This window comes from Balaenoptera borealis (genome assembly GCF_965194805.1).
Source record: "Balaenoptera borealis genome assembly, chromosome: 1".
NCBI lineage: Eukaryota > Metazoa > Chordata > Mammalia > Artiodactyla > Balaenopteridae > Balaenoptera > Balaenoptera borealis.
In genome coordinates this window covers 44,393,440-44,400,734 of record NC_138860.1, presented here as the reverse complement: position 1 = coordinate 44,400,734, position 7,295 = coordinate 44,393,440, and the positions used below count along the sequence as shown (strand labels likewise).

Here is a 7,295-nt window from a genome sequence, read left to right as displayed (position 1 = left end):
TGGTGTTCTCTGTCACTGGAGGTGTCAACACGTTGGGGGTCTTAGTTGAGGTGGTGGACAAATGGCTGCAGATATTTCATTGAGTTTTCATCTCCACAGGACTCCTCAACTACAGGTGCAGAGTTATCTCATTGCTAAGGGAAGGCTATGTTTGGCAGGAGTTAAAAGTGCTAAAGACATGGAAACTGTGGATATTGCCAGACATTTTTCAAGGATGTGGGTCCAGGTGTCCTGATTTTGAAATTTCCTTTTGAGGCTCCCTGCTACCATGTTAGAGGACAATGATTGATTTCTCTGTTTATTCTCATGCTTGATCTAGAAAAGGATGAGTTTGATCTGAGAGCTTCAGATTACTTTTCGACTACTTGCTTAAAAGGACTTTATTCATAAACTCTTTCATTACCTTATTTCTTTAGTAAAAACAACTCATTTCCATTTCCTTTTTTTTCCTGTTAAGATTTAATTTAATTTTTATTTTTTTGGCTCTGTTGGGTCTTTGTTGCTGTGCGCAGGCTTTCTCTAGTTGCGGCGAGCGGGGGCTACTCTTCGTTGCAGTGCGCAGGCTTCTCATTGCGGTGGCTTCTCTTGTTGCGGAGCATGGACTCTAGGCACCCCAGCTTCAGCAGTTGTGGCACGCAGGCTCAGTAGTTGTGGCGCACGGGCTTAGTTGCTCTGCGGCATGTGGGATCTTCCTGGACCAGGGCTCGAACCCGTGTCCTCTGCATTGGCAGGTGGATTCTTATCCACTGCGCCACAAAGGAAGTCCCCTTATTTCCATTTCCGATGCCATACTCTAGAGCTTGTCACCATGCAGAGACCTGCTGTACTTGAAATCTTCAATTTAGTTATCCTACTCTTTTGCAACAATGTCTTAGTTTCACCCTCATTTTCTATTCTGTGATCTTGAGAGAACTTGGAATTCCAGGACACTTTTTCTTTATCTTCACCTATCGGGTTTTTCTTTTTTTTCTCCCAATCATTCAACCTTTCCCTCCAGTTGATTCCATGGTTCACATTCTAACCTTTTCTCTTACCAGTAATCTACACCCCAATCTACTCTTACCACTGCCTTGTAAAATTCCAAGCATGGATGAATACCACGTTTCCGGCACAGCACCAGCAAAGTAAACTTCTACTCAGTGCCTCCCCAACTTCCTCCTTATTCTTAGAACACTTTAATACTTAATTGGAAGAGGAAATATAGACCATCAAATAAGAGCCCTCTCAACATCTGTGTCTAAGTCTAAAGATTCACCTGCATCCATACTCCATACTCACCTTTCTCTTCTAAAAGAAATGGTATCCCTCTTTTTTGTTGTTGTTGTTTTTTTTGACCATGCCACGCAGCCTGTGGGCTCTTATTTCCCTGACCAGGGTTTGAACCTGTGCCCCCTGCACTGGAAATGCAGAGTCTTAACTACTGGATGGCCAGGGAAGTCCCAGCATCCCTCTTTTTAAAGTTCATGTCTTTACTTGAGCTCTCTGCATTTCTATTCCACCTACCCTCTCAAGGGCTTCACCTACTAATGGTTCCATCTCTCTCCTATCACATTCTTTATTCTCTCCTTCCTATCAGCATTAAGCTTGCTTATATTTCTCCTGTCTCAAGAACAACAAAAACTTCTACTCTCATCTTTCTTTCCTACTAAGGACACCTCTTTGAATGCGTCATCCACTCTCACCCCTCCACATCCCAACAACCACTTAGTCTTCATACTTTTCTATATGGTTTCTGCCTTTACAAGTCTATTACAATCGATTTGTTCTCACTAAGGATTACAGTGATTTCTTGTAGTTAAATTCAATGGATAATTACTATTCCATATAACTTTCTGTAGATTTAACATTGTTCCGCAGTTCTTTGCTCTTGGAATCTTTTCTTTTTCTTTTTTGTGGCTGCATTGTGTGGCATGCTGATCTTAGTTCCCAGACCAGGGATTGAATCCATGCCCGCTGCATTGGGAGCATGGAGTCTTAACCACTGGAAGTCCCATGGAATCTTTCTTTCCTTGGTGTCTGTGATACTACACTCTCCTGTTTTCTTTTCTTTTTTTCTTTATTTTTCCTTGCTGATTCCTCTTAATCAGTCTGTTTTGCCAGCTTGTCTTCTGTCATCCATTTCTTAAATGTTGGTATCTCTATGGGCTTTATTCTCAGCTCTCTTTACTGTAGATTCTCTTGCCAGTCAATCTCATTAAGTTCCATGGTTCAGTTTTCCCACCATATGCTGATGACTGCCATATCCTCATGTCTATTCCAGCAGCTCTTCTGAGTAACAGATTCATGCATACAGCTCCTTTTGGATTTCCAACAGGTACATATTGGCCTTAGTCTTTTCAGGCTCCCATAACAAACTACCATTGAATAGCTGGTTTTAAAGAATAGACATTTATTTTCTCATAGTAGTAGAGGCTAGAAGTCTGAGATCGGGGTGCCAGCATGATTGGATTCTGGTGATGCCATCTTGCCGACTTCTAGAAGGTCATCTTCTCACTGTGTACTCATGTGGTGGGGGTCTGGGGCATCTTTCTCTTCCTTTTCTTATAAGGCCACAGTCCTATCAGATTAGGGTCCTATGGTATGTTCTCATTTAACCTTAAATATCTCCACAAAAGCCCTATCTCCAGATACAGCCACCTTGGAGGTTAGAGCTTCAACATATGAATTTGGGTTGGTGGAGGGAATAATTCAGTCCAAAGCAATGTCCAAGATTGAACTCATCAGCTTCATACTAAAATCAGTTCCATTTTCTGTGTTCCAATTTTAAGGAATTTCACCAGAGACAGTACAATGCAGAAATAAAGAAAACGGGTGCTAGAGCCAGTCTTCTTGGGCTCAAATCCAGATTCTTATCTTTTACTAAAAATTTGCCCTTGGGCCTCATTTTTTTATCCATAAATGGAATTATTATATAGTATCTATCACATAGGAATGTGGTGAGGATTAAATGAGTTGAGATAATCCTTGAAACAGTACCAGGCACATGGATATAATTATCAAAACAGTGCTCAGTAAACATCAACTATTATTATATCATCCACCTCATCGATTAAACCAAATGCCTGCACATCATCCTTGACCCTTACCTCTCCCTTCTCTCTGGTGTTTACTTAATTTCCAGGATCTACAGTTTCTATCTCCTTAACATTTTGGAACTGATTCACACTCTCCATCCCCTTACCTTTTATCCCAGGCCAGGAACCACTTCTCTTTTCTAGATTGCTACAATAATATATTAACTAGTCTTTGCTACAATAACATATTAACTGGTCTTCCTTGGCTGACCTGCTTCCAGTCTAGTCTCTCTCCACATCCAGAGTGTTTTTCCAAAAATGCAAATCTCTTCGTATCAGTTCTCTGCCTAAATCCATTAAACGGTTTCCCCCAAATCTTTATAATGGTTTACAGGCTTTTCATGATCTTCTCATGCTTACCTTTATTTATTATTCTCATTTCTGTCCACTCACCAATTCTCACTCCATGTGGTAGCTACACTTTAAATTACTTTATTTACTTTAAGGCTGTGCTTCCCAAGAAGCTTTTTACTTTATAACACACAGAAAATGATAATATGTGCAATGGCACACTGGGGTAAACCAACAAGTTTGCTTGTGTCTAGCGACAATTGGCCTGAGATCTCATCTAGCACCCCCAAGGGTGAGAGAATCAAGATTTAAACATATCTGTAACTCTTTCACAACCTAGCAGCATAACTAAGGCACATTAGCTTGAAAGCTGTGTCTAATTACAGATTACCACACCAGTGCCATGAATTCCACTGTCCCTTCCTAGAGCCACCATAACCAAACATCAAAACTCTTCTAGGGGGACTTCCCTGGTGGGGCAGTGGTTAAGAATCCGCCTGCCAATGCAGGGGACACGGGTTCGAGCCCTGGCCTGGGAAGATCCCATATGCCGTGGAGCAGCTAAGACCGTGCGCCACAACTACTGAGCCTGCACTCTAGAGCCTGCAAGCCACAACTACTGAGCCCGTGCGCCACAACTACTGAGGCTGTGCTCTAGAGCCCGCAAGCCACAACTACTGAAGCCCACGCACCTAGAGCCGCTGCTCCGCAACAAGAGAAGCCACTGCAATGAGAAGCCAGTGCACCGCAACGAAGAGTAACCCCTCTCGCCACAACTAGAGAAAGCCGCGCACAGCGACGAAGACCCAACACAGCCAAAAATAAAAACAAACAAATAAATAAATTTATTAAAAAAAAAAAAAAAAAAAAAAACTCTTCTAGGGACCGCATGCCGTTGGCGGCTGCCGGGGGCGGTGGCGGCGGCGGCCTGGGGAGGCGGCGGCCTGGCTCGGCCTGGCGTGGCCTGTCAGGGCGCGGGCGGCGGCGGCTCCAGCACCATGTCCCTGCAGTACGGGGCGGAGGAGACGCCCCTCGCCGGCAGTTACGGCCCGGCGGACTCGTTCCCAAAGGACTTCGGCTGCGGCGTGGAGGAGGAAGAAGAGGAGGCGGCAGCCGCGGGCGGCGGGGTTGGGGCGCTGACCGGCCGAGGCTGTGTCCCGGGGTGGGGGGTGGGGGGGCGCTGACAGCTCCAAGCCTAGGATTCTGCTCGTGGGGCTCAGGCGCAGCGGCAAGTCCTCCATCCAGAAGGTGGTGTTTCATAAAATGTCACCCAACGAGACCCTCTTTTTGGAAAGTACCAACAAGATTTACAAAGATGACATTTCAAATAGCTCCTTTGTGAATTTCCAAATATGGGATTTTCCTGGGCAAATGGACTTTTTCGACCCTACTTTTGACTACGAGATGATCTTCAGGGGAACAGGAGCTTTGATATATGACATTGATGCACAGGATAACTACATGGAGGCTTTAACAAGACTTCACATGACTGTTTCTAAAGCCTACAAAGTTAACCCAGGCATGAATTTTGAGGTTTTTATTCACAAAGTTGATGGTCTGTCTGATGATCACAAAATAGAAACACAGATGGACATTCATCAAAGGGCCAATGACGACCTTGCAGATGCTGGGCTAGAAAAACTCCACCTTAGCTTTTATTTGACTAGTATCTATGACCATTCAATATTTGAAGCCTTTAGTAAGGTGGTGCAGAAACTTATCCCACAACTACCGACCTTGGAAAATCTATTAAATATCTTTATATCAAATTCAGGTATTGAAAAAGCTTTTCTCTTCGATGTCGTCAGCAAAATCTACATTGCAACAGACAGTTCTCCTGTGGATATGCAGTCGTATGAACTTTGCTGTGACATGATTGATGTTGTAATTGATGTGTCTTGTATATATATGGGTTAAAGGAAGATGGAAGTGGAAGTGCTTATGACAAAGAATCTGTGGCCATCATCAAGCTGAATAACACAACGGTCCTGTATTTAAAGGAGGTGACTAAATTTTTGGCACTGGTCTGCATCCTTAGGGAAGAAAGTTTTGAACGAAAAGGTTTAATAGACTACAACTTCCATTGTTTCCGAAAAGCTATTCATGAGGTTTTTGAGGTGGGTGTGACTTCTCACAGGAGCTGTGGTCACCAGACCAGTGCCCCCAGCCTGAAAGCGTTGACACACAATGGCACGCCACGACATGCCATCTAGCCTGAATGCCGGTGGTCGGGGTCTGTGCCAGCTTATTCTTCACTCCAGGGTCAGATGCCACGTGCTACAGGACATGGAAGTTGCCGCTTGTGGGAATCTGGTGCCTGTTGCACTAGAGACAAGGGGTAGAGTTTCTCATTTGGATGAAAACCCCTTCAACCAGTGGTGTGCAACTGAAGCTACTATTTCTTTTTTTTAAAAAAATGGCAAAAAAGAATTTTATAGACCACAGACCTCAAGTGTCTTTCTCCTCTTGGGGGTCCTACTTTAAGTAGTTGGGATATTTTGGACCTGGAGATAACATCACTTACCCATCCTTACTAGAGAATGTTGCTGTCAATTACCAGTTGAAAATAATAGAAAGAACTGAGTTTTTATATGCTTTGCTTAGATTTTCATTTGAGTAGTCTCTGAAAATCCTGCCTTGCTTAAGTTCTAACACTGCCTCTCAGATTTCAATTTTGGACCTTGCACACCTCAGACCTTCTAAATGCATTTGCTTGCTAACTCAGAAGACACATGGTCTGACTGCAGCAAAGGACATTCCTGTATTTGTTTCTGAAGAAATGAAAAAATTCTATGCTGCATCAAGTCAAGAACAAGGCTCAACAGTGGCCGCTGCATTAGTTCCCTCGGAAGTGTTGAAGAACAAACTTTAAAACAGAAGAAAATTAGTGCACCTGTGTTTTGGGTACCAGATATCTGGGTTCTTGCTCCCACGTTAGATAAATGATTCTGATCACTGTAACAAAGGGAATTAAAAAAGAATTTGTTTTCCCCGCAATCTCCTCCTCTTAGGAGGGAAACTCATTATGTCACTGAATTATGTAGCTCACTTTTCTTTAAACTTGATACCAGCCCCCACATTCCTTTTATTCTAAGCTATTGAGATCCTTTAAGAATTGCTGTTTTGTTGATCCTGAATGACCCTAAGGCGCTGGTGGGCTGCCCACTGGGACTTGAAGAGAGCATATGGCACCACGATGTGTCGTTAAACATACTTCGTCTTCAGTATTCTGACGCCAAGTGTCAACTGTGGTACTTTCTTCACCTAGGATATTAATTCATAATTGTTTCTTTTTGTTGACAGTTGATACCCTTTTCCATTGACTTAAACTTACACGTTATTTTTACTCCACATGCCCAGTAGTCATATATTCCAAAGCCACTGGACCACTTGAGTACATAAGTGCCACTGTTTAATGAAATATGTATATTCAGATCTGTAAACCTAACCGTGTGACTTGGAATGCTTCCTGCAGACGATTCTGACTGTTGAGTATTTACATGGGCCATGGTGATATCCAAAAAAAACAATGCTTTTATATTTATAGATTATTTCATTGAACTATATAAAATGGGTATCAATAAATGTATTTACTCCAGAAAAAAAAAAAAAAAAACTCTTCTAAAGTGCAAACTAATCCTTCACATCCCACTTAAGAGGGCACTTCCTCTAAGAGTCTTCACTTACCTTTCATGTCTGTTTCTTTTGTTTGTTTGTTTTTTGTTTTGTTTTGTTTTTCCTGTGTGCTCCGTATAGCAGCTATGTGTCCCCTTTCATCGCTTATATAAAAACATGTTCCTGAGGAACTTTCCACATATATTGATAATACAATAATAGATAAATGCTTAGGATCTAGTGGGAACATAGAAAAATCTGCAGGGAGTTTATATGAATCCAATAGTAATATAAAATTAATTCTCAACATTGCCT

At 42.5% G+C, this 7,295-nt stretch overlaps 1 pseudogene across 1 annotated transcript; it reads left to right on the top strand.

The window, feature by feature from the left end:
* The first annotated feature begins 4,152 nt into the window (after window positions 1-4,152).
* On the top strand, window positions 4,153-7,013 carry LOC309633319 (ras-related GTP-binding protein C pseudogene; annotated as a pseudogene). Its single transcript has one exon. The product of its transcript is annotated as a ras-related GTP-binding protein C pseudogene (transcript).
* Window positions 7,014-7,295: the final 282 nt, after the last annotated feature.